Here is a 26,231-nt window from a genome sequence, read left to right on the forward strand (position 1 = left end):
ATCTAATGTATGTTGAAAGTAATATTGAAAATAGCGTTTTGTTTGTTTGAGTGTGTGTGTGTGTGTGTGTTTTCAGACAGTGAGCAAATGAAGAAAGATAACTAATGAGATAACTAATGAGCATATAGATAGATAAAGAGATAAATAGATAAAGGGAGAGTGAGAGAGAAAGAGAGAGATCAGCAGGTTGATATGGATGATAGTAGATAAGTATGAATGTACAAGTACACATATCTATACATATGTATACATATCTAAATGTATACATACGCACACGCATATTTTATACACTTATGTGCACTATATATATATATATATATATATATATATATATATATATATATATATATATATATATATATATATATATATACATACACACATACAAATGTATATATACTGAGAGAGAGAGAATTAAGGATTGACAGACAAATGATTATTCAGACAAATAGGTGGATAACTATAGACAGGCAATGAGAAAAAGGGAAAGAAAAAACGAAAGAAAGAAAGAAAAAGAGAGAAAGAAAGAGAGTAGGGCATGAAAGAGGAAGATATAAAACAATGTCCAATCATTGTTGTTATTTTAAAAAGAAAACAATCGATCCACTGTGTACTTAATGAACCAAGGTAAAGTGAAACTAATAGAAGAAAACTGGAACATACAGGTTAACATTGAAGAAATTGCTCTAATCTAACTGAACAGACGAAATACATTAGAGACAAGGCATTTATTTTCTTGTTTGTTTGGGAGATTTAACGATGCTCTTCCCCACCACCACCACCTTCCACTACTGCCTTGCTAATCTTGTGGGTTGTTTTTTTGCTGTTTTTGCTTCCTGTCTCTTTTGTTCCATTTATTGTCATTAGAATTAGGTGCTGTTACAGGTACGTGGTTAAGAAGTTTGTTTACCAGCCATGTTAGTTCTGGGTTCAGTCCCACTGAATGCCATTTTGGGCCCTCGGGCCAATCAAAGCCTAGAAAAATGGATTTGGATTTGGTAGATGAAAGTTGAAAGAAGCCTGTCCTTAGGCTACATATATTATACCATACTTAGATTCTGTGTGGACTGAGATCCCTGTTGACAGGTTGCTGATATTAAAATAAAGTGTTAAAGATTTATGGTATGCAAATTAGTCACTCCACTTCTCTGTAGCTACTGGATTTCTTGAATGTATAAAAAGATTGGCTACTTGTCTCTCTGAGATTAGTCAAGTGATGCAGACACCCAAATAAAGTTCAAAAGTTGATTACAAGAAAATAGTTAAACTTGCTCTGTTTGTATGTTTACTATATAGGTTACACACACACACACACACACATTTATATATAAACATACATATATATATATATATATATATACACACACACATATATGATACGTATATTAACATATAAGTATCTGAATTATGCAATAGAAACAAGCTCTTCAATAATAACATTAATCAATACAACATATGTGCGCTGTTTAAACACCAGAAGCTATGGATTTTTGACCTAGAAAATTCTCTTTAAACGTTTATAATGTTAAAAGCACAATATACTTCTGAACAAGTTAAGACAAGAGAAACAATGAGTTCAAATCCTGACAAACAAATCCTGACAAAGTAAACTTTGCATTCCATATTTCTGGGACTGATAAAATAAAGTATCAGTCATGTACTGAAGTCAACAGAAGTGACTATTCCCAATTCTGTACAAATTTCTTGCCTAGTACCTAAATTGGAAACACTTATTAGTATTATCATAATCACAACTGCCATTAAACAAACAGTGGTTGAGGAGATGAACTAGTGAAGCTACAAGAACACTTAAAATCTATTATTTTTGTTTTTCATCTATTCCAGATATAAAGAATATTTCTATTTTATTTTATTATTTGTTATCAGCTAATACATTTCTGAGATTGACTTTGAAGATAAAACAATTAACAGCTAATTAGTAGGGTGAATGTTTTAGCTGACTCTACAAGATATTTGTATTGTGTTGAGTCAAAGAAATCATAATAGAAATTCCTTCATTTGGCACAAGGCCAGAGGTTGATAGGGAAGAGCGAAAGGGCAAAAGGGTAGAGTTAATTGGATTAGTTCCAGAGTGTTCTAGGAACCTTTGATATCGATTCTTGACCCATGAAAGGAAAATTTGGCATTGGTGAAGGTTGAACATAAAAATAAGAGAAACAGGTAACTAAATAAACTCACACCTCTAACATTTCTACCAAGAGGCTATCAATCTAACCCAGTGCTCCACAAGTAGTATTCTGTGGCACACTGGTATGCCACGAGACGATGCTAGATGTGCCACAGTGTAACACGAATATAATTTTTTTACCCTATACTTTTAGTTATATTGTTAGTGCTGCCGAATTTTGAAAAGAATATAAGTGTACCACAAGTGGAAAAAGGTTGCGGAGCACTGACCTAACCTATGATTGAGCCACCACATAGTCATACAACCTGCAAGAAATAGCAGCAAAATCTCAATCAAATCACAACCTACTATCTATAAAGGCAAAATAGGGGGACACATTAGACAATGCAGCCCTTCTTCTGCTTAAAGAGGAGTGGATGGTCATGGCCGGAATGCTTTTGATCATGAGTCTTCTCTATCAGAGTAGACCTGGGCCTTCACCACAACACCCACAACTTATAATATCACTGTTGGTTTCATATTTTGGTACAAGGCCAGCAATTTTGGGGAAGGGATTAAGTTGAGTACACTGATTCCAGTACTCAATTGGTACTTACTTTATTGACCCTGAAAGGATAAAGCACCTCTAAGCATTTTGCCCGGTGTACTAATGGTTCTGCCAGTTCACTCCCTTTGCTTTACTTAAAATATTAATGTTAAATTGTTACTGTTAGTACTCTCTTGGTAGAATAGATGAAAAGTCAATAAATAGCAATTGAGAAAAGCCTATGATAGCAACTGAGATAAAAGATTGGCAGTAAATGACAATATGAGATGCAAACTGACTAGTTTGGATTGTCAGCCTTGCACATTTTACACATTACACACCAAACTTGACTTTTGAAATCTTGGTAGATGTCTAGAACAAATGACAGCAGATGAAAGATTTCCCAGTTCTATGAACAAGGGCAATAGTCATGTAGCAGAGGAAGAACACAAAGTGACTGTTGTCAATGATTTTCTGGTTCATAACTCTTCTGAATGCAGAGTTTAAGATTTTGGTCAGGTACTAGCGGTTAGGTTGTTGCACTCATGATCACTAGACCACGGGTTCAATTCCCCAATTGGGTGGTGCATTATGTTCCTGAGCAAAACACTTCATTTCATGTTGCTCCAGTCCCCCTTCGATCAGAGGGGAATGAAGGCCTGCTCATCTAGCCAGTAGGGCAGTGTCATTTGAAGGCTAAAACATTGAAAAAGTGGACTGTGGTGATAGCTTGGTCAGTCATGTGATCATTAACAAAGTGGTTGGAACTTTATATTAGTAATGTGAAAATGAAACCACAGATCAGTGTGATCCTAGCAAACCAACTCTACTCTATGCTACACAATGGAGGGAATGTTAATGGCAAACTTGATTTTGACGAGGATCAATCAGAAAGATTTTAACAAGGTATGAGTGGTGTGGAAGACAAAATATTTTGGAGATCGTTGCCAGTCCCGCTGGACTGGCTCCTGTGCAGGTGGCACGTAAAATACACCATTTCAAGTGTGGCTGTTGCCAGTACCGCCTGACTGGCCTTCATGCCAGTGGCGCGTAAAACACCCACTACACTCGGAGTGGTTGGCGTTAGGAAGGGTATCCAGCTGTAGAAACTCTGCCAAATCAGATTGGAGCCTGGTGTAGCCATCTGGTTTCACCAGTCCTCAGTCAAATCGTCCAACCCATGCTAGCATGGAAAGCGGACGTTAAACGACGATGATGATGATTCACTCCTACAATAGTCAACTTTACCTTTCATCATTCTGGAGACAAGGCAATGAAATAATTACCAATCAGGAACTAGAGTTAATGTAAACGAGTAATACCTGTGCTGAAGCTTGCATGACTTCTCACACCTTATTATGTTTTTGTGTAGGAGGACAGCAGAGAGACAGAACCGGTAAGATTTTAGATAAAATACTTTGTGGAATTCTTTTACATGAGAATTTAAAAAATTCCAGTGAGAATGACTTAGTCTTTCATCTTTCCATGGCAATAAATGTACCAGCCACAAATGGAATTGATTAAATAAACTACACCCTTCTGCTAAAGTATGCAGCCTTGTACCAGTAAGAGGAGTAATTGAGTGTCAATGTAAAAAATTATTATTATAAAATGGAATGTCAGGTAGGTTGTGTGGGTGGTGCAGAAATGGTGGAGTGCCATAAATGCATATGCGTATATGTGTGTACACATGTATGGAGCATGAGACAGGCAGAATTTTGAGATGAAACTGCAAATTCTAAATTATGGTTGAATCACACCTTCATAGCTGTGAAGTATGGCATTTCCCTCATCTACTACCATAAACCAATGAGAACATCTAGCCATAACAATACGAGAGGTTTTTCTTCAGCTTGGTCTGTTGTTAAGGAGTTGTTGGTTGATAGGGGAGAGTCAGCCTGTGGCTCTGCTTTAAACATTGAGTATTTTGGCTACGTCTCCAATAACTCTGTGATAGAAAGAGCAAATAACCAGAGCATCAAATCCTTAATCATTGAACATTATCTTCGATAGGCCAGCCATGTCATCAGGATGAACAATGAATGACTTCCTCATCAAATCCTCTTCAGCAAACTGGCAACCAGGAAAAGATAATGAGGAGCATCTCTTCAACACTACAAAGATCAGTTCAAGTCAACTCTGAAGCAGACACATAACCAACCATTCCAGTTACCAACAAAACATAAACAATAATATAATATTGTTTCAAAGACAAAGAATAAGAAAAGATGAGAGACAATGGCAATGGAAGGCCAGGCAGCAGCAACCACAACTGACTTTGATATTCGTATGGGGCCAATTCAGTTGTGTGTTCTGTATGAGGATTGGACTTTTTTAACCATATTTACCACCGGCATTAATGGTCCAAATATTTGTCTAGGATGAGAAATCAATCCTTGGATTCAAGGGATGAGCTGATGATGACGATGACACACACACACACGGTATGTGCAGATTTAGCAGTGTGACTCAGCGGTTTGCTTCCTGACTGTAGAACATTGGGCTATTCTGAGAAACATGTCCAGCCATGGGCAAAGAGTTGGTGACAGGAAGGGCATCTACTCATAGACAATTTACTTCTGTCTGACCCATGCAATCATGAAAAAGTGGGTATTATAACAATGATGGTGATGATGAGGATATATATACAGATATTGCTTTGCCTTATCTTTGGGCCCTTAACTCCTATGATAGAGTCATAAAAATGTCATCATAACATATGGTATGTCTTGGGCATTTTTAGACCTGGTGGAGTCTATCCTGCTCAAGGTCTGACACAACAAATTTCTTCCAGAAAACAGAAACAGAGAGTAGAATCATTTCACCCAAGTATATGACTGGCATTCATTTGACCCCAGAAATGATGAAAGGCAAAGTTGACCTCAGTAGGATTTGAACTCAGGACAAAGGGAGCTAGAAAAATTACTATAAAACAATTTATTTGCCACTTTAATAATTCTGCCAACTTAACTTCCCATCTTTCCTCCCACCCACCCACACATATACAAATTTGAAGCAAATATAAAGGAAAAAATAAGTTATTGCTTGTTTGCAGAGCATAATATATTTTTTCTTTATTATTAACCAAACATTATAAAGTATCTATCATATTACACTTTGAGTTTCACCTTTCCATGGCATGTCAGGTAATAATAACCAGTTATGGAATGGTGATACTCCCATGGTAATACGATACTATAGTGTTCAGTTAATAATAATAATAATAATTACAACTTTTATTAGCCACAAGAGCATAGATATATACGTATATATAAATCATCATCACCATTTAATGTCCATTGTCCATGCTGGCATGGGTTGGACGGTTTGACTGGGCTGGCACACTGGAAGGCTGTGCCAGGATCCAGTCTGATTTGGCATGGTTTTCTATGGCTGGATGCCCTTCCTAATGCTTCCTAAGTGCTTTTACGTGCCACAGGCACAGGTGCCATTTGCGTGACACCAGCGTCTGCCACGACTGTGATTTTGCTCGGCTTCATAGGTTTTCTTCTCATGCACAACATGTATATTGTAGAAGTATATAACCAATTTCTTGCACATAAATATTAATGACAGTTGAGAACCACTATACATTTATATACAAATAGATGCAAGTTTCTTTCAGTTTTTATATACCAAACCACTCACAACACTTTGGTTGTCCTGGGGCTACAGTAGAAAACACTTGTCTGAGCTACTGTGTAGTGAGACTGAACCCAAGACCACATATAACTGAAATGGTGTTAGAGTCATATATAAATCAGTGAAACAGTAAAACCTGTGTAGTGATGGTTTGTGCTTCTCAAATGGTGCATTGTTTACATATTATGCATGACTGTTCCTCCAAGTATTGGTTACTGAATATCTTGCAGTTATGTTGATTCTAGTTATATATCAATGTAAGTGAAAATGCTACATACTCAATGCTTTTTCTCTCCTTTTTCAAACTGTTTTTGTTGATTCGGTTCATTTTCCACCCATTAGGTTTTAGCCAACAGTTTTTTTTATTTTGTTGCATATAAAAAAATGTGTTCTGATGCAAAAACCTTGAGCATGTTTAGTCTAGAAGTCTAGATCAGACAATCTTTTGGGTCAATGACAGCTAGATTATTTTCATGCAAATTTAACTAAAAATGATGTAACAGGAGAGGCAGCTGTTTAGTCAACTAAATACAATAGAAGAAAAACAAAGAACATCTTATGTCTAACAAGCTAGCCCTGCAGTAAAAGATAGATTATAAATGTTATCTCTAAGGGCGACAAACATTTGTCTGACAAAAATACAATGACTGTTAAGCAACGGATTGGGTGTTTGATGTCAGATAATTTAGCTTTCCATTCAGAATATAATATTGTCTGATGTGAGAAGTCAAGTCATTTCTATTTTAATTTTATTCCATTTCACTTTGCTTTTTGTTTTCATCTGATATCCTAGAACAGATGACAGTTTTATCTCTCTACTCTGTACAAACGAACCTTATCTATTCACTAGTGACCATCCTATAAATATTTCTTAATGATACGCCAATTGTTGTAGTTGAGAAATCTATTTCCCTCTTTTCCTTTTATATTTTTGATTCTATTTCTAGCATTTTGGTTTCTTTATTATCATTTAAAGACAAATTCCCTTTCTATATTCTTTCATTCTATATTTTAAAACACATTTCACACAAGCAGTTTATTCAGTGCATAGGCACTAACAACATTGAAATACAGTTATAATGCTGAATGAGTTAGTTATCCACACTATAAAAGTAACTATACTGAAATTTTAATCAGTGTAACTTCTTGGAGTTGTTTTAAATTTTCATTTCAACATGCAAGTGTGGCTGTGTGGTAAGAAGTTTGCTACCCAACCACATGGTTCTGGGTTCAGTCCCAATGTGTGACACCTTGGACAAGTGCCTTCTACTATAGCCTCAGGCCGATCAAAACCTTGTGAGAAGAATTTGTAGACAGAAACTGAAAGAAGCCTGTCATATATGTGTGTATGTGCGTGCGTGTGTGTGTGTGTGCGTGTGCACGTGTGTGTGTGTGCATCGTTGTTTTTCCCCCAGCACTGCTTGACAAGTGGTGTTGGTTTGTTTATGTCCCCATAACTTAGCAGTTCAGCAAAAGAGCACAGGTACCAAACTTAAAAAAGTACTGGGGTCAGATCATGTGACAAAACTTCTTCAAGGTGGTACCCCAACATGACTGAAGTCTAATGACTAAAACAAGTAAAAGATATAAGATGAAATATGCATACATACGCATGACCATATATATATAAACTGAAACAAGCAATTTCTTAAAACTGGCAATTGATTATTTTCATTGATTGATTAGACAAGATGCAAATTGACTTTTCTATTCTTTTTAGAAGCCACCAGCATTTCTAGGTTGCAACGCAAATATTTGCAAGGAAGTCTGATGATTATGGTTGTAAATATGACTATGAGTAAGAATGAATATAAATAATTTTCTATATCATCATCATCACCTTAGAGAGAAAGAGAGAATCTTAATACATTCTTTTCCTGCTTGCATTAATGCTTACTGCAACAGTCACTAGTTGTACAAAGTTTATAGCATCGTTAATAAAAAAACAAAGCTAAGTTTCTAATGTCTTCCTAATTATATACCTTTTTCTCATTATGTTTCGTTCTCAAAGGTAAAATATCAATCACTCTTTATCAGAATATCAACCAATCATTATTTCCCAAAAATTGATCTCTCTGACAGACACTATTTCTCATTCATCAATTTCAAACTGCTTACTTCTTAAACAAAATTTAATATCATTTTTTCTTATATATTAATATCATGTCTTCTGGTACAACCTTGGGCAGACCAAAGACTTGTGAGTGGATTTGGTAGATAGAAACTGAAAGAAACCCATCAAGCCAAGTGAGACCTAAATCTAAGGCCTCAGCCAGTCCACTTATGCGTACCTTCCTTCATTGGACACTAAACTCCACTTGCGAAGACCTGTTGAGGCAAGTGAAATTGGAATCGAAATCAAATTAAATTAGACGACTGGCACCCATGCCAACGTCGTCTCCTTCATTGGACATGAAACTCAGCTTGCGAAGACCTATTGGGGCAAGCGAAAGCGAAATCGTAATGGCACCTGTGACCAGCGTCGCCTTTCTGGCACATGTGCCCGCGGCATGTGTAAGGACTTTCGAGCGAGATCATTGTTTTCTCAAATAAAATCTTCTTCGAGCTCAAATCTTTTAACTTCAAACATAACTTTAATCTTTAGTAACAATCATTCATCCTTGACGTAATGACTATGAAGTTATATACATGGATCATAACAGTAAGTTTTGGGAGGGGGGGGACCAAAACTGAACTCAAAGACCTTTAAATTCCAAAACTGCCATCTTACATCTCCTCATCTCTCCCTCTCTCTCTTTCTTTTCTTCTTTTGTACACAGTTTTCCCTTTTTTCCATATTCATATAAATAAGCATATGGATGCTCATACATACAAACACACAAAGAGATAGAATGAAGATTTTTCAAAAATTGTGGCGATTCCCCATCTGGAGTTCCTGACCTGATGACATGCATGGAACACACAGACACACGCATGCACTTGTGTTCTTAAGTGACAGACATACCCACTGCGTGAGCGTAAGTTTATCCAGATACACGCGCACACACACACACACCCCACAACCAATTAAGAAGAGCATTAACTTCAAGTGATGTCATCAACAAAAGAGCTTTGCCACTTTAGAGACAGGCATGGATTCAGCACGTGGATAAAAAATATAACTATAAATCTCATAAGAAATATATGCATACATGTGTTTTTTTTTTGTTCACTTGTTTCAGTCATTTGGCTGTGGCCATGCTGGAGCACCGCCTTTGTTCGAGCAAATCGACGCCAGGACTTATTCTTTGTAAGCCTAGTATTTATTCTATCGGACTCTTTTGTTGAACCGCTAAGTTACGGGGAAGTAAACACACCAGCATCGGTTGTCAACCAATGTTGGGGGGACAAACACAGACACACAAACATATACACACACACATACATATATATATATATATATATATATATATATATATATATATATATATATATATATATATATACATATATACATATATACGATGGGCTTCTTTCAGTTTCCGTCTACCAAATCCACTCACAAGGCTTTGGTTGGCCTGAGGCTATAGTAGAAGACACTTGCCCAAGGTGCCACGCAGTGGGACTGATCCCAGAATCATGTGGTTTGTAAGCAAGCTACTTACTACACAGCCACTCCTACGCCTAGGACTACCATTGGTTTCATGTTATGAAAAGTAGGAATATATTCTAGTTACTTAACAATTTTTTTAAGTCGATTAAATGAAGATGATGATATATATTTATATATATATATATGTATATGATGGACTTCTTTTCAGTTTCTGTCTACCAAATCCACTCTCAAAGCTTTGGTCAGCCTGGGGCTATAGTAGAAGATACTTCCAAGGTGCCACCCAATTGTCATCTACTGTAGCCCCAAGCTAACCAAAGCCTTGTGAATGAATTTGGATGTATGTACGTATGTACATACATACATATTAACAAAAGTCGGGATGTGTGGCATTCAGTTATTCCATAAATGAAAAATGCATTAAATACTACAAAATATACACATAGGACAAGGACAGAAGGACCCCAATTCTTCATCAGTTATTGATCAAAAATACTAATATCGAGATACATAAATACATACATATATATGTATGTATATATATACAGACACATATAACTCGATCGTTGCCAGTGCCCCTGGACTGGCTCTTGTGCGGGTGGCACATAAAATACACCATTTTGAGTGTAGCCGTTGCCAGTACCGCCTGACTGGCCTTCGTGCCAGTGGCACGTAAAAGCACCCACTACACCTTCGGAGTGGTTGGCGTTAGGAAGGGCATCCAGCTGTAGAAACTCTGCCAAATCAGATTGGAGCCTGGTGCAACCATCCGGTTCACCAGTCCTCAGTCAAATCGTCCAACTCATGCTAGCATGGAAAGCGGACGTTAAACGATGATGATGATGATGATGTATATGTGGATATGTTAAAGTATTCTCAATATAACTGAAAAAGCAAAACATCTATTGTGAACTAATACGAAATTTGGGATTACCAGTCTGTAGTTATAATATGCAGACTGTAACTTTAGATTTATATCAATGATTATTCAACCACTTGGTTACGAAACTAAATGCTTTAGACCCAATCTTGGGAATCTAGACTATGCAAAACCAGAAAGTACACAGATAATTAGTGTCGTTTCTGGTTTTGTGTATGTATACCTAACATGAGTACATGAAAATATGTGTGTGTGTGTGTGTGTGTGTGTGTGTATCTGTATTCATATTTGTAGAGGTGCAGTAAATGCAGGCATGGCTGTGCAGTAAGAGGTTTGCATTTCAACTGCATGGTTCTGAATTCAGTCCCACTTTGTCCTTTACTACCGCTTGACAACTGGTTTTGGTGTGTTTATGTCCCTGTAACTTAGTGGTTTGGCAAAACGAAACCGATAGAATAAGTACCAGGCTTAACAAAAAATAAATGCAGGAGTTAATTCATTTGACAGAAAATTCTTCAAGGTGGTGTCCCAGCATGGTCACAATCTAATGACTGAAACAAGTAAAAAATTAAAACATAAAAGATGTATGTGTGTGTGTGTGTTTTGTAGCATTGATTAAACTGCAGGTAAACTTCAGAGTACAAGCAGATTTGAATCCCAGCTGTGGCTGGTTCACTGATCTCTCAAACGTCCTTGAAAAAGAGTTGAACGATAAGACTTCTATATACCCAGTCTTTAATCAATAATGCCTATCATAAAAGGCCAAGAAATTGATTCTGTTGTAAATGTTTATTTCATTATAACTGCACACAGGCACATATGGAGACACAGTCTCATACTCACTTCCTACCAACTACCAACCAGCCTACCTATCTCTGTCAGTCTATCTATCTATCTATCTATCTTATTTCTTTACTGCCCACAAGGGGCTAAACATAGAGGGGACTTACATCGACCTCAGTGCGTAACTGATACTTAATTTATCGACCCCGAAAGGATGAAAGGCAAAGTCGACCTTGGCGGAATTTGAACTCAGAACGTACGGGCAGACGAAATACCGCTAAACATTTCGCCCGGCGTGCTAACGTTTCTACCAGCTCACCGCCTATCTCTCTCTCTCTCTCTCTCTCTCTCTCTCTCTATATATATATATATATATATATATATATATATATATATATATATATATATATATATATATATATATATATATATATGTATATGTTTGTATATCTTTTATCTTTTGTTTCCATGCTGGGGCACTGCCTTGAATGGTTTAGTCCAAGCCTGGCCAACTCAAATTACATTGCGGGGCTACTTTAACCACAGAAAGTTTTTTGAGGGCCGCTTGTATGCTGACAGAATTGAAAACATTTTGCTTTCTCATCCTATTATTACAATAATGAACGAATGATCGTTGATTCAACATGAAATATCATCATTGCAAAAACAGTAGTATCTTTCTTTTTTACTTTTCATAACAATCTTTAATTTTTGATAAAATTTAAAAAATGTTTGTTTAGATAAACCCATTTCAAGAATGTATCAAACAGGGCCATAAGATAAAAGTCTGTGGGCTGTGGGCCTCTGGTTGGCCAGCTCTGGTTTAGTCAAACAAGTCGACACCAGTACTTATTTTATTTTCAAAGCTTAGTACTTATTCTAGTGGTTATTCTTTTACCGAACTGCTAAGTAACGGGGACGTAAACAAACCAACACAGGTTGTCAAGCGGTAGGATGGGAGCAAACACACACATTTTTTTTATTAATGTTTAGCAGAAGAAACAGAGTGTCTCAAGGGCCGAGTCACTGTTGCTTCTGCTAAATATCAATGAATATACTGATGTCTTGAGTTCTACTTTTCCTGCTTGCATCACATTATATATATATATATATATATATGCAGAGAGGAGGAGAGAAAGAGAGACTTAGAGACAGACTGATAGATGCAGACAGAAATATATATATATATATATATATATATATGATAGACAAATTTAGTATATATTCATTATCACACTTTATACACACACATATATAGAGAGATAACGTATACACACTTTCTCTCTCTTTCTCTCTCTCATACACACACACACACAAATACGTATACTGATAGCTAGCTAGCTAGATATAAACTTATCTAGAGATATGAATACACACACATCGTCAAATATAAATACACATATTCTTGTGTAAAGACCAGGTTTGGCGTAGTTACATTTCATTTCAGTGCAAAAATCTAGGTTAATGAGTTGAAAATAGATTTTTGTTGTGCGTTGAATTTTTTTGTTCGCTTTACAATTTTTTTCTTTTTTAGCTTTGATAAAAATCAATAAATTCTAAGATAAATTTCGCACATGGAATAATCGGTCGATATGAAAGTTATTATAAAAGCTTAGAATAACAATCAACAAACAGGTGACATACCGCGAAAAGAAAAGTTGAAATCCTATTTCCTCAAACATGTGTAGTGGTTGAAGAAAATACGAAAAAGACTGGCCTCCTCTGGACTGCAAGCAGAATTGGAAAGAAAGACTGCGACCAAACAGCAAAGTGAAATAATTTGTTGAAATTTGCAGCACATTTTCTTCGTTGCTTTTGTTTTCCTTTTGTATTTGTTTTTATTGTTTTCTCTCTACGGAATGACATTTAGTTAACTTGGGTACGAAAAAAATAAATAAAATAATACAATATGAACAGTATTGTGTTGAACTGCTTCATTTAACACCCACTCATTCGCGCTTCTAATCTTGTGAACTGACATAGTATATAAAAAGTTAGTTAAGAATTCACAAGGACTGGTGGGCAGAAGCGATTAAAATTGTAGATTTTTTTTCCCACACCAGCTTTGCTAGATACATTTGACAGCTTATACATATATGGGAATACGACAGGAGGTTGGCGAGTTCGTAAACGAAACAGAAACGGACTGACCAAAAATCTGTTTACAATGAAAGTGGTTTTGTTAATTGTTCTGTGTTCATGTGAAGATTTAGAAGTTGATCTAATTACCTCATGCTTATATGTCTTTCCCTACGTGTAAATTACGTAAGTTAATAAAGAAGGTTGTTAAAGTTAAATTAGACAACAATGTAACCAAAAGAATGCCAAGAAGCTACCATTCTCATTGTGAAAAGCCACTGATCACTCTGCATTTGTATTAACACAAACCAACGAACACTCAAGTGCACGTCCACTTAATGCACACTCCCGACTTTATAATTAATGCGATGCCTAACAAACAAACGAGGAAGCCTGTACCTGGACGTTCGGCTTGCTAGGAATAGTAGCCAAATATCTCTCAAATTAGATAATACTGTTTTAAATAAAGGAGGCCGGATAGGGTAATGGTTTCAGAGTTACGCAAAAGCTAGCAATTTTGATGAGAGTGGTTTAGTCGATTGGATCAACTCCAGTTGTACACTGGTATTTTATTTTATCGATCTCAGCGGAATGGAAAGCAAAGTTAACTGCGGCGGATTTGAACTCAAAATGGAAATTAAAGGGCAATCCTTCGGTATTTATTGACGACATTATTTAGCCAACAACGTTTCCTCGTGATATAGGTAAAGAGGTTAGGCTGAAAAAAAAAAATGGGTGAATGATGTCTCTTCATACCGGCACTCTGCATACCAATACCGAAGGATCGCCAACTAAAGATACTGTAATAACGAGAGAGCCTGTAAACTGGTCGCTCAACTTCCTAGAAATAATAACAAAATTTCCTTTAAATTCCATCTTATTGTGTATATAAACGGAAGGTTACATGTTGTGTAGATATATATTGTTTGAAATGGAAAGACAGGAGAGTCATAAGTAGAACGCTTCTCATCAGAGATTTACTCGATCGAGGCTGACCTTGAAACTTATCAAGGAAAATGTGCTCGAAGGAAGCCTGCTAGAAATAGCAACAAAACTCTCACAAATTATACCTTTAGTGCTTTAAAAAGAAAGGGCACTATATCCGAAGAATAAATTAAGACAGGGTGATCGCAGCTGGTCTTTAATCATATATATGTTGGTTCACATTTGAACTGTTGCTAAACAACACTGCTAATAAAGGAAGGGTACCTTGTCAGAAAAATAAAGAGGGGGTAGTAACAGATGAAATGTCTCCCACCATAGGTCAGCTGGTTCAAAGCTGAGCCTGGGAGCTTAACAACACCAACGTTAAAAAAAATCTTGGGAAAAAGCACAAAGGTCACACATTCCTGAGACTTCGTGCTTAGCAAGAAATATTTCAAAGATTCAGTTCATATCATACATAGTTACATAAAACTAATATCTTTTATATCAAATATTTCCCAACTTTGTTCCAAGGTTATGTAGCAGATTATTACAATAATTTTATGAAACAAAAATTCCCAGTAGCGAGTAAATGAACAGGTTTTTCATAATTTCTTTTTCACTACAAATGAATGCGTTACACCGGATATCACTTCATTCACCCATTATTGAGAACAAAATATTTCTACACCCATAGCTTTTACTGTAACTTTATACTGACAATATTTCTGTTTACCAAAGTAAAACTTCAACATAACAATGGACTTCATTATATTACTATATATATTATTAACTGGGTGAATCTCGGTCAGAATTTCCGGTCATGAGTGTAAAGGTGTTCGATGAACTAAACTACCAGGTTCACTGAATTAGCGTGAAAGTGGCTGAGTACTCCGCAGATATATGTACTCATAATACAATTTAAAGGTGGAATCAAGGTGAAACAGTCTGAACGTTTGACTTCCAGGTATAATCCATCCGGTGGGCTTCTACACTGTTTCCGTCTACCCAATTCTACTCTCTCACAAAGTATGTGTCAACTCGAGGTTATAGAAAATGACACTTGCCTACGATGCTACGCAACGAAATCGAAACTGAATCTTCATGATTGCGAAACGAACTTCTTAATCATTTGGTCATATTATCTTCTATACATCATTGTGTTATTTATACAATTGTGTTACATAATGTGTGTGTGTGTATATATACTGAACTAACATTTAGCCTTTTTGTGATGGTAATGGGGTGATAGTAATAGTATGAGCTGTAGTTGTTTGTGATAGAGGCGGAGGCGGCGGCGATGATGGTGGTGGTGGTGGTGGTAGCCGAAGCGGTCAGGAATGACGGTGAGAGTAAGAAATGCGAAAGACAGTGGTGAAGGTGGTGGAGGGGAAGGCGGCGAAATCAAAGACATTGATGGTAGTGGCGTCAGAAGTCTGAATGGTGTGCATATGGCTGATGTGGTGGCGATGGTGGTGGAACTGTTGTTTATCATGCAGCTTTGCAATAAGTTCCAAGTGGACAAATCATATTGTTTTAATGAAAATTGTTCATTGCTTGAAAAATATTGTCCAAGTTTAATAAAATTTGATATGTACTCAATGCATGAAATGTCATTGTCGGGCACAAGGACTAATGAAGAGCCCTCCACAGGAGCTAGCTTAAAAGCCGCCCGATACATATGTATATATATATATATATATATATATATATATATATATATATATATATATATATATATATATATATATATATATATATATATATATACTAGAATAATCATATGTTTACAAGAGCTAGATAGGCATCTCCAACTAGCAAGCCATGCTGTTCCAGACTGAAGACGAGCAATAACTCAGAAACTGGTCTCAGGATGCAGGCTTAGCTGGGTGGAGGTGCTTATCTCCCCCTTGTAAACATAAGGACACAGGAAATGTGTCAAGGCTGACAGGAAGCGGTACTGCTTCCTAGGGCTAAATAGCAGTAGTATTATTCCCTTCATGGGGCTGTCACATTAAGTTGACAGCATAAACTACTTTATCGTATCACTACTGCAAAAATCTGAGAGATTTAGAAATGTATTATTTCTCTCTCTCTCTCTCTCTCTCTCTCTCTCTCTCTCTCTATATATATATATATATATATATATATATATATATATATATATATATATATATATATATATATATATATATATATATATATGTGTGTGTGTAATATTTCGAAATTTGCTTAGGTTCTCTACATTCAAAGACGTCCATCCCAACGAAATTTCTGGCCTTGTGCCTATATTAGAAAATATTATTTATTGCGAAATTTAAACAAGAAAATCTGATCAAAAATACGTCGGATCTTGTGTTCGAAAACGTTTAAACTAACAGTCAATCATATGCATTCCATACATCTTGGTACAAGAGCATCCAAACTAAATGCATATACGCCCCCACCCCCCACAAGCGATGCCAAAGTATCCGTACATAAAGAAACATACGAAAATATGTCTGATTATACCCACGCTTACTGAACCTCAGTGACTTATAGCTATCAGTAAACGTACTGAATTCTAAGATATTTGAACGTGTGTGTGTGTTTGTGTGTATGTGTGCTAGCGCGTTCTGAATTCCAAGATATATGAATCTATCCACTGCATACATACATATTATAGAGAATATGCAGTATTTTAATAGACTTCGTTACTAACGCTCGATTTATGAACCGGATCAGAATCTATATCAATAATCATTCGAGGGTAACACTCGCAGACAGCTCCGTAACTGATTACATTCATTTTGTTATCTTTCTGTGAGACGTTATATAACTATAGAACATACAATTCGTCTGACTAGTTTACAGGAAAATACTTATCAATGGTGCGGCGTTTACACTAAGCGATTAAAGTTAAAGAATACGAAGAAGGTTAATGTAATTGGCTTAAATATTCTTTTCTACTCTAGGCACAAGGCCCGAAATTGTTTTTTTTTGGGGGGGGGCAGTCGATTAGATCGACTCCAGTACACAACTAGTACTTAATTTATCAACTTTTGCCGAACCGCTAGGTTACGGGGACGTAAGCACACCAACATCGATTGTCAAGCGATCGTGGGGAATGGGGGGTGGGGTGGACAAACACAGACACACAAGCACATTTATATACGACGGGCTTCTTTCAGTTTCCGTCCACCAAATCCACTCAAGGCTTTGGTCGGCCCGAGGCTATAGTAGAAGACACTTGCCCGGAACCATGTGGTTAGGAAGCAAGCTACTTACCACACAGCCACTCCTGCGCCATGTATGTTTTTTTTTCTTGTTTCAGTCATTGAACTGCAGCCATGCTGGGGCACCGCCTCAAAGAGGGGTTTTGTCGAACAAATATCCCCTAGTACCTATTTTTAAGAGAAGTACATATTCTATCATTTTCTCTTACCAAACGGCTAAGTTGCACGGACATAAATAAACCAGCATTTGTTGTCAAGCGGTGAGTAGATGTTGGACAAATCCAAACATACACGTATACATACAACGGGCTCCCATACAGTTTCCAACGGGCTTCCATACAGTTACTAAGTTCACTCACAAGGCATTGCATATTTCTTGATTGTTTTGTCATAAGTTCGCCTTTATCTCGATGCACAGAGACGTACCTTTGCGGTTACTGTTAATGAAACCAGATCCTTAAACGTAAGTCTTCTATTACAATTTCATTCACATCAAAGTTACTTTATATGGGTATGAAATCGGCTTCAATACTCGAATAGGATTACAGGCAGTATGATAGAATATCTTCTATTGATCATAGATTAAATGGTTTGAAATTTTGACACAAGGCCAGCTATTTTAGGGAAGGGATAAGCCAATTGCATCGACCCCAGTGCTCAACGAGTACTTATTTCATCGAGCTTGAAAGGATGAAAGGCAAAGTCGACCTCAGCGGAATTAAAACTCAGAACGTAGAGAGACGACGAAATGATGCGAAGCATTTAGTCCGACGAGCTGACGATTCTGCCAGTCTTATATATGTCGATAATAACGATTCAACTTCGAGCGCTCATCTTTCACCCTCTCAGTAACGCAATAGTCATCACAATTTCTTCCACCACAAATGATCTCATTCTTATAACATCGTTGTGACCCAGGTTAGGTGGTCAACCATGACCTGTCACAGAACACACCTACGGAGGAAATGAAGTGTCTTATTTCTAGTTTCAATGTTAACGTCGTCAGAAAACTAATAACTGAAAAATCTGGATTTTACGCAGTTAGAGCGCAATCATTTCTGTTCAAAAAATAGTATCACAACTGAAACAAGTACCAGGATAATAAAAGTGAAATAAACGTGCTACATATATATATATATGTGTGCGTGTGTGTATGTGTGTAAGACAGGCAACTTTATCTCTGGCCACAATTTGCGTTTATTTTGAAAAGGTGTGGCTGGGGAAGAGATGTCTGTCGGAGTGTACGTTCCAAAAAAGATGGAAGCATGTTGCACGAGTGTTGTGTGCAAGGAACCGTGTGAATAGACGGGAAAAAAGAGGAGGAAAAAAAAGGGTACCAGCGATAGATCGGGGCTTGTGGAGTCGGAGCGTGGCCTATCATCGCTTCATTTGTGTCGTTCTTTTTGTTTTGTTAATATCATTCGATTTTTATATATTATCTTATTAAAATTTTTGAAGTCACTTTTATGTATAATCATATCGGACTACTGACCCCAATCAGTTGTATTGTACATTCTGTGTTTAACCCCCGGTGGGTAATAAAGAAATTGTGTGTGTGTGTGTGTATAACACTATGAAGACCTCGTCGGCTACTTTCAATGCACCTTTACCTAACTAGCGAAACAGAAGAGTTTTCAATGTGGTCGCCCGACCTGCGACAATAGGCAACCAAATCTCCCTCAAATCACACCTTGCCGTCTTAATAAGTATAAAAAGAAAACGACACATTGGATGATATAATAGTCTTATCTAAATCTAAAAAGACGAGATGGACACAACTTGAATGTCTTTGACCATTGTCGGCACTCCGTCGCTTACGACGTCGAGGGTTGATCCGATCAACGGAAGAGCCAGCTTGTGAAATTAACGTGCAAGTGACTCAGCACTCCATAGACTCCTTAACGTAGTTCTCGGGGATATTCAGCGTGACACAGTGTGACAAGTCTGACCCTTTGAATTACAGGCACAACAGAAACAGGAAGAAAGAGTGAGAGAAAGTTGTGGTGAAAGAGTACAGCAGGGTTCGCCACCATCTCCTGCCGGAACCTCATGGAGCTTTAGGTGTTTTCGCTCAATAAACACTCACAACGCCAGGTCTGGGAATCGAAACCGCGATCCTACTACCGCGAGTCCGCTCCCCTAACCACTGAGCCATTGCGCTTCCACGTCTTTGACCATAGGTCTACTTTATCAAGACCTGGTGCTAAACAACAGCAGTAGCAACGGCGGTACTAGTAACAACAGCAACAATTTGTCTTTAACTATTGGATGAGACATCGAGATATGCTAACCAAAATGCAGTCTATCGATTGCTTCACCGTGGTAATAAATACATTGTTTGTTCATGTTTGAATTCATAAGAAACAGAACAGAAGACTCTTATTATTCGTTCACCCACTGTAGCGCAGTGCCAAACACTGTTTATGTATCAACATAGAATCAGTTCTATTAATAAGACTGTTCCAGTTTGCATTGTAGTATCGTTCAATTATTGAAGCCGGCCATGAAATGCTTTAATATAATAATAATAATAATAATAATAATAATACATTTGATAGAGATTCAATATATTGTTATGTTAACTTGAGTAGTATTTGGTTTATTGTGACCTGTGTAGTGTTACTAAGCTATATAACATACTAATTTATTTAATTATAATTTCCACTGTTTTATTATTATTAATGTCACCGAGGCCGATTTGGGTTTTCATCCTTTAGGGTCGGTAAAATATGGATCAATCAAGTACAGCAGTCGATGTAATCGACTTCCCCCTCCCATCAAAATTGCTGGCCTTGTCTCAAAATTAGAAGGAAATTATTAGTACTATATCAAATTCAAAATTTCCAACTTATGTTAACTAGTAAGCGTAGCTGTGTGGTTAAGCAATTCCCTTAGTATCAGTTTCCGTGTTCGATACCTGGGCATGTATCTTTTTACCAAAGCCTCGGGTCGACTGAAGTTTTGTGAATGGCATTTTTTAACTGGAAACTGTGTAGAAGTAGTTCTTGAAACTATTCCTACTTTCGCTGCTAAGCTTAATTCGTCGTCTGGTTTATAATATTGGTTTCAAATTTTGGCAAAAGGCCAGCAATTCTGGGGAAGCGAGCAAGTTGATTATATCGACCCCAGTGCTCAACTGGTGCCTTCTTTTTTTTTTTAACGACCTCGAAAGGATGAAAGGCAAAGTCAACCTCGGCAGAACTTGAACTCAGATCGTAAAGACGAACGAGAAGCCGCTAAGCATTTTGTCCGGCGTGCAAACGGTTCTGGCAGTTTGCCCGTTTTATAATATTACCACCTGGCTCTTTGGTGCATTTAAGCCTTCCATCTAAAGATAGGTTCCCTCCCCACAAGTCATGAAAGTCTTGAAAAAGTTTATGGGATCTCCCGTTCCTCCTCTAAGTCATTAAATGCAATAATCAAAACAGCATTTGGGATTCATCTTTTCTAGTTAATACCCATAAAGCGTGAAAGGTATCAGTCATCCTTCATCGTCCGCTAATAATGAATCATGTCTGAACCCGGAAAGGGAGACCCTTTTTCTTTGAGCATTCTTCTTTTATATTTGAAGAATAATTTACTTCTAAAGAAAATTGCAATCATATGCTTGAAATTCACATTCATTCAAGGAGCATTATTTTGAGTGACATCCTCCGTTTTGTTTGTTTCCTTTCATCGTTTCCTTTACTTCTTTTTTGTGTTATAGATGAAAAGAAACACCCACTTTTATATTGAGAGAGGACACAACGAAAGATTCACCTTTAACTGTACTGAAAGTAGCAGTGTTGGTCTCGGTTACTTTTGTGCAAACAGATGAAAAGAAAGGAGTGGATGAAGAAAGAAAAAGAAATTGGACTGTATATTCTGTAAGATACGATCCAGTTTTTTTAAACTTAAGATCTTGTAGATTATATAAGTATTTTGTCGGCTGTTGTAGGAAAACGTTAGATGAATATAATTTTTTTTTTTTAATCACAAAATAAGAAAATAGTCATCTGTGTATCTTGATGTATATACACTGCTGATAAGCCAGTTACTAAAGTGTTTGTGAGAAAATAAAGATTAGAAAACTAGCATTTAGAAACGATAAAAAAGGTTCGCTTAATAATCCCTTTTGTAATGAAGTTTAGACATTTCTGTCAAGAACTAGTGGAACAGACAGTGTTATTACTTTCTTGTTAATATACAAAACACAATTAAGGCGGCGAGTAGGCAGGATCGTTAGTACGTCGGACAAAATTGCCAAGCTGCATTTCCTCCATCTTTACATTCTGAGTTCAAATTCTGCCGTGGTCGACTTTGCCTTTCAGGGTCGATTAAAATAAGTACCAGTCAAGCACTAGGGTTGATGTAAGCGACCAGCCCCCTTCCTTAAAAAAATTCAGGATTTTTGCCTAGTGTTGAAAACGATATAAAAGATACGATTTAGAGATAAACACTCGAGACTAATTTATACAATTAACAATGTTTTTCCAACAAAACGGTCGAGTGTATCAAGTGAAAAGAAGTTCATGTTACTATTAGAAATAAGAGTATTATTTTCAATAGAATTACGAGTAAGCAAACGATAATCTGAAGCTGTCTCAACTAGGAAGTTACTCCTACCGAACAATCTATTCACTAAATACCCTTGATCGTATATAGATCATGTTCTGAAGATTAATAGGACTTTGTTTTAATCCTGTTAAGCGAGATATTTTGTCGACTGACCTTGATCTTCTTGTTACCTGCCGTGCTAAGTTGACCTTTCCCTGTCAATATATCGCTTCAAATGTCACTGCCATGACAATCTAATTAGTTAACCAAACTTTTCTAATTATACCATGTTCAGTTTGGTATTCAACTGAATGATATATGTTGCTAGCTAGTCCAGTCTCCCTGTTTAAGTAAAAATCTACTGATTGGCACAAAGCACCAAATCTATAGAGAGTGTGAGAGAACATGAGGTGTTAATACATTTTCTTTCTATTGGTATCAACGACGCAGAAGAAGTGAATTAGCAACGAGTGAAAACAGAAACCGGGTCACGGATTCAGATCGCACGGAATTTACTGCTACTGAAGGACGATTGATTATTTAAGTCAAGATCCGAACAAAAGAGCACATGGAACTAAAGAAAAATTCCTCCCCACACTATGAGAACACTCTCTTGCAATATTCCCTGATCCGTCTCTAAGTGCAAAGAATAATAAAAGCTCCTTGGCTAAAGTTTTATTATTTTATCTGCAAACCTTTTCGCTATATTCCTTTCGTAAACGTTTTCCCATCAAAATAACGAAAGTACGGTTCGTTGTATTAAACGAAAGTAAACGTCATATGCATCAGTATAGGGTTCATTCTCTTCCTATAACTATACGTTACTGGAATCAGATATATAATTAATAAATTAATTTTATATAATGTTTCCTTCTGAAAATTTTAATGTTTACATATTCATTTATTTATTTTTTTTATCGCAGATTTTCTCTCCTACTTATGTCTTCAACGTTGTGGGCTTTTGTTCGACACTAATGTAATTCCATATTTGGTTCAGTTGTAATTTAACAATTTTATAGAAATCATTGCCGTTTATAGTGCTGTTTTTACTGTGCCTACTTGTTAATTGATAACAGATTCGACAACGTATTTGCCGACGATTTATTATAATATAAACTTATAACGATGCCGAATCCATCTCATAAAGAGCAATGTCTCTGGACTATACTTGCAGGGTTCATACCAATAAGAACCAACTGCTCTTCCCATCGGTTATTAAACGATGGTGAGGGAACACACACCAAATTTACTCGGAAGGCATTGGTTGGTCGGGAGCTATAGTAGCAGACACTTGCTCAAGATGCCACGTAGTGGTACTAAACCCGAAACCACATGGTTGAAAAAAAGCAAGCTTTTGTTAGCCACACAGATTAATTCACAATATCACTAAAATATGCATGGTTTTCTTTATATAATTATCTAAGATAGTTCTTGGGAGGATATGGCCGAAGCGATGAACACCGACTAAATGTTTCACTTCATTTAGTTCACTGCCCAAGCATTCTGATTAAATCTTAACTGATTTTGCTCGTTTCTAGAGTTCAATAAAATTCAGACTAACCAATAGTAAGCTGATTTCGATTCTCAAGGGAAAAAAATCCCAATATAATCATAATTACTTATTAGGCTTTCTCTCTCCACTTGACATTTCCCATTGGCATTCATTATATGAAAACACAGGCTTATTAATATACTTAGAGTCATTAAAGGCTACACTGGAATCGCACTTTTGCACGAGTTCACCACCACCTCAACATCTATATATGCATACGTACACTCACACTCAAACGTATATATACCTAAACATATATAACAAACTTTACTTCCATTTTAATAATATTGATTTCTTGCATAGAAACAATGCTTTGGATTGGATTTATGGAGAAAATATTGTGATATCGTGTGATGCTTGTAATTTTTTTTTAAAGCATTAGCCACGTTAAGTCAAGTTAAATGACTGATACCAAGAATAGTGATTCAAACCAAGAGACCCATATTAGCTCAAAAATTGACTCTCTTTTTCAGTGCCAGAAACAGCGGAATAGCTAGAGTGTGTGCTGTCCAGGACGGCCCTTGAGCTTGTCTCCCCCGACCTTATAGGGGCTGGAGGAAAGTCGGGAATAAGTTTAAGAAGATGCAACGGTTTAATTTTTATGCTTGAAGAAACGTTACACGTGGAAACTCAAGAGTAACGCCTCATTGTTTTCAGCCGTAAATACACACACACACACACACACTCGCGCACATATAACACATACTTACACACATACTTACACACATATCATCATCGTCATTACCAACATGCACGTATATAAATGTGTCCGCTCCCGCAGTGCCACTGAAATCTACAAAACTGGTGTTATTTATTAAGAAAGGAAATCATTCACCATGCTGTGATACAAAGAAAGAAAATATGGTACCTGATCGCAGAATTTTGCTTAATAGAAATATAAGAAATATCCGAGAACAATTTTAGAATGTGTGTATAGATTTTCCAACAGAACAGCATGTTATGATTGAGATCTAGAGAGTCACCAGTTTCTTTGAAAAATGTCTTAGATATATAGTTCAGCCGGAAGCTGACTTTGTATAGTTTTGATGTTTGCCGCCAATGTTTCGATATGTTATCGATCGAAGGTAATTCAGCTAAGTAAGGCATTTGTAAATGTCAGGTACTTGAAAGTATAGTGCTGGATATTAACATGTTGTAAATGTGGCTAAAAACCTACATATTAAAGATTTTGTAAACGTCAGCATATATGTATAATACTTTTTCAAAATTCCTAAGAATTTATCAAATAAGGAATTCAATACACCCCATGCCGATTTTACACACACACACACAAATATTTTTTTAGAAATTCCTTAGAATTATCGAGTAAGGAATTAAATACACCCCACATTGGTTATATATATATATCTGTGTTTATGCATATATATATGTTCTTATTTGTATATATTTATATGTATACACACACACACACACACATGTACGGATGTATGCAAATAGTTAATATATGTGCAGGCGTAAAGATGTATGACGCATGCGTGAAATTATGGCTATCAGTATGTTCATTTTTGAAGAATTCTAGAGAACATGAGAAATTATCTTCTGCGTTTATAGAAAAGAACCAGAAATAGCGGAACTGCGAATATACGCAGTTATAAATGAGAAATACGGTGACGAAAAACAGATAATCTTGCAGACTTGCAGACATCCAACCACCTGTTACTCACATGCGCAGTGTTCTATATATACGTGGTGTGTGAGTGTGTGTGCGTGTGTGTGTGCATGTGCGTGTGTGTGTGTGCGTGTGTATGTATATTTGTTTATTTGTTTATGAATCTATATTTAGTTTGAGCAAATCTAATTCTAATTAAACTTAATTTAATTTCGAATTCGGTATGCAATTTTCCTTTACAGGTGAGGCTGTGGGGTTAAGAACAATAGTTCCATAGACTCGGGTATAATTAGTCTAATATTTGCAGAACCATACATAGGAATTGGCTATCGTCTAACCAACTTTGGAACGCAGAGCAATCTGCTACTCACTTTGTAGGCAGTTGCTAATTCAAGACATTACCTCAAAATATATATATCTTTGTAACGAAGGACATATAAAAGCTTTCTTCTCATACCATTCCCATTGGATTTATTGTTGTTGTTTTTGGTGAAGTCGGCAAATATATTTTCTCACAGATAATAGTAAGAGCGGTGATTATACAAATTATGTAGCAGTCAGACATAATTTTGATTGGATTGATAAGTTAATGAGAAAACATTTCCATATCGTGCTTGTTTATCCTGCGCAAAAATGTAATGTTGGTTACACACACTCACATACACACACACACGCCCACAACACGCGAAACACTCCCAGACACATATACACTTACAGACAGACAAACTTAGTGATGAGTTAAAACTGTTAAGAACATACAGT

The 26,231-nt window shown here is 36.6% G+C and overlaps 1 protein-coding gene across 4 annotated transcripts in view; it reads right to left on the reverse strand.

Annotated features, from left to right (window-relative positions):
* Positions 1 to 26,231, reverse strand: part of LOC106867206 (uncharacterized) — a 96,827-nt gene that overhangs the window by 31,755 nt on the left and 38,841 nt on the right. The window contains exon 1 of one of the 4 annotated variants that reach the window (XM_052965576.2): positions 13,178 to 14,562. The exons of the other annotated variants lie outside the window; for them this stretch is intronic. The gene's annotated coding sequence lies outside the window, so the exon portion shown is untranslated. Of the gene's footprint in view, positions 1 to 13,177; positions 14,563 to 26,231 lie in introns of those variants that run through there. 4 annotated transcript variants of the gene reach the window in all.

Source organism: Octopus bimaculoides, chromosome 2, assembly GCF_046866305.1.
Source record: "Octopus bimaculoides isolate indiv1 chromosome 2, ASM4686630v1, whole genome shotgun sequence".
NCBI lineage: Eukaryota > Metazoa > Mollusca > Cephalopoda > Octopoda > Octopodidae > Octopus > Octopus bimaculoides.